Source organism: Quercus suber, unplaced genomic scaffold (genome assembly GCF_002906115.3).
Source record: "Quercus suber isolate HL8 unplaced genomic scaffold, Cork oak 2.0 scaffold_1198, whole genome shotgun sequence".
Classification (NCBI taxonomy): domain Eukaryota; kingdom Viridiplantae; phylum Streptophyta; class Magnoliopsida; order Fagales; family Fagaceae; genus Quercus; species Quercus suber.
In genome coordinates, this window is record NW_027070594.1 from 13,663 (window position 1) to 16,603 (window position 2,941).

Genomic DNA, 2,941 nt, shown 5'->3' on the forward strand with positions numbered 1-2,941 from the left:
ACTAAAGGAGTGCTTCACATACCCAACCATAATGAAAACGTCAAAAGATAAAAATTACAAATAAAAATTGTCAAAATCTAATCGAATGAGTTGAGACTTACCCGCACATTGAGAAGGTTCACGAGTAGTTTAGAATAAAGACAGAGCTAAAGCAAGAGTCCACAAACAGACCAAAACATGAACAAAACAAAAACAAAAACTTATACATATACAAAAACTAACAAACTAAATCAACAATTAATAATTTAGAGAAACAAAAAACAACTAATTGAGTAACAATATACTTTAAGAACATAAATTTAAATGTTTACATACAAAAATTAACAAAGAAGAACAGATTTAATAGATTTTAAAAGGAAATTATAAAGTTATTTTATTTGCATTTTATTTTTGATTTATAACACTAATTTATATCATTTTCTGCCCACCAACTTATATGTATAAGAGCACTACAAAAAACTGGTCCTATAGTGGCGTTTTTGAAACGCCACTATAGGTACTAAAAACGCCACTATAGGCCCATTTTAGCTATAGTGGCGTTTGCTATAGTGGCGTTTACAAATGCCACTATTGTACCGCCATTATAGACCTATAATGGCGTTTTACAAAAACGCCACTATAGGACTGCCCTATAGTGGCGTTTGCAAACGCCACTATAGGACCACCTACAAACGCCACTATAGACCAATTTTTATTTTTTATTTTTTAAAAAAATTAGTCTATAGTGGCGTTTGTAAACGCTACTATAAGTATAAAGTGACGGAACAATAGTGGCGTTCTTGAAACGCCACTATAGCCAAACCACCACCAAAAAAATTTTGATTACCAAAAAATTAATTTTGGTAATCAAAAGAATTTTTTTTACGTGAAAAAGTTTTTTTTTTAATTGAATTAAGATTGTAATTAAATTAATATTACAATTTTAATTAAATTAAATGATACAAAATGAAACAAAATACGTTCAGCAAATTACAAATCCAAATCTAAAAAAATACAAATTCAAAAAAATACAAAATACAAACACTATAGTCCAGCAAATTCAAAATGAAACACAAACCCACCAAAAAAAATTCAAAGTTAAACAAAATATGCTCACATCCAAAAAAAAAAAAAAATAGCAACTCCACCCCAACACATTCAGCCACCATAGACCAACCTGCAAAAAGAAATCATCAAATAGATTTCAAAATTTTCACTACTTTTTGGTTCTATTAACAAAGATATTATCACACTTGAGATCTCTATACCTATCAATAATAAAAAGCCAAAGAATTCACAAAAATTAATCAAGGAAAAGACCAAAACAATCATTAAAATTTAAAAAAGAAAAAATACTTACTTGCAGCACCATCTTCAAATCCAAAACCCACTAACATTAACACTACCACAAATAAAATAGGGGAAATAAAATCAAAATGGAGAGGAAGAGAAAAGAATAAATCTAGGTGTGTAGTGAAAGAATAGTGAAAGAAGGAAAAAAAAAGAGAGAAAAGAAGAGTGGAGAAGCTAGCTTGACGTTGAGAAAAAGAATTGATAAGGTGAGTGGGAGTAAGGGAGAAAAAGAAGTCTGAAGAAGTTTGAAGAAGTTGAGATAAGGGAGAAAAGAAAGAAAGAAAGGGGAAAAAAAAAAAAAAAAGGAAGTCTGAAGAAGTTGGCTAAACGTAGAGAATATGAATTGATAAGGTGAGTGGGGGTAGGTGGGGTTAGGTGGGTTTTGAATTTTGAATTTAAAATTTTTTTTGTTTAGTTCTTTTATATATATATAAATGATATGTACATAATATTTTCACAATATTTTTACAATAAATTTTAAGTGATAGATTGTTACTAGTTGTTATTATTGGGAAAAAAAAGTAATCTTAGTGTTAAGTTCAAATTTGAACTAATAACAACTAACCACTTATAATTTATTGTGAAAATATTGTAAAAATGTTGTGGACGTAGCACCTCATATATATATATATATATAGAGAAACGCATGTTCACAACATTTTTACAATATTTTTACAACAAATTTTAAGTGGCATATTGTTACTGGTTGTTACTATTTGGGCAAAAAAATAATCTTAGTGTTCAGTTTAAATTTAAACCAATAAAAACTAACCACTTATAATTTGTTGTGAAAACGTTATAAAAATGTTGTTAATATAACACCTCTCATTTAAATATAAATATATAATAATATATATATATATATATTACCTGAACGTTGAATCAATTCGGTTTTTTTTTTTTTTTTTTTTTTTTTTTTTTTTTTTTTTTTTTAAGAATAGTTTAGAATTCTATGGCATATTCCTAAAACAAATCATAGTTTTTGTGTTTACGGATTGATTTTTTTTTAGTTTTTTTTTTTAAATTTTTAAGGAATATTTTGGAATATACTATAGAATATTCTAGGAATATTCTATGGCATATTCCTAGCTAGAATATATCACCCTTTTTTTTTTTTTTACGGATTTATTTTTTGTTTAATTTTTTTTTTTTTTTTAAGAATAGTTTGAAACATACCATAAAATATTTTACAACAATATTTTTATAACAAATTTTAAATGGTGGGTTGTTATTGGTTCTTATTGTTGGGTTAAAAAAGCAATCTCAGTGCTAAATTCAAATTTGAACTAACAAACAATTAGTTACTCATGATTTGTTGTAAAAATATTGTTAAAATGTAGTGAAATTTGTTGTCAAAATGTTTTTTTTTTTTTTTTCGAACCTATAGTGGCGTTTGTCAAACGCCACTATAGGTCGTACACCTACAGGGCCTATGGTGGCGTTTGACAAACGCCACTATAGGTCCACACTCACAAGGGCCTATAGTGGCGTTTGTCAAACGCCACTACAGGAAGGTCTATAGTGGCGTTTGACAAACAAACGCCACTATAGATCTATTATAATTATAAAAGAAATTAAACCCAGCCGAAAAAAAAATATTTAAAAAGTA

General features: G+C 27.6%; 1 long non-coding RNA gene across 1 annotated transcript; it reads right to left on the reverse strand.

Moving 5' to 3' along the window:
- Positions 1–903: 903 nt before the first annotated feature.
- LOC136065825 (uncharacterized) lies at positions 904–1,642 on the reverse strand. The gene is made up of 2 exons (XR_010627446.1): positions 1,340–1,642; positions 904–1,156 (listed from the first exon to the last, which is right to left on the reverse strand). It is a non-coding gene; the product is annotated as an uncharacterized LOC136065825 (long non-coding RNA).
- Positions 1,643–2,941: the final 1,299 nt, after the last annotated feature.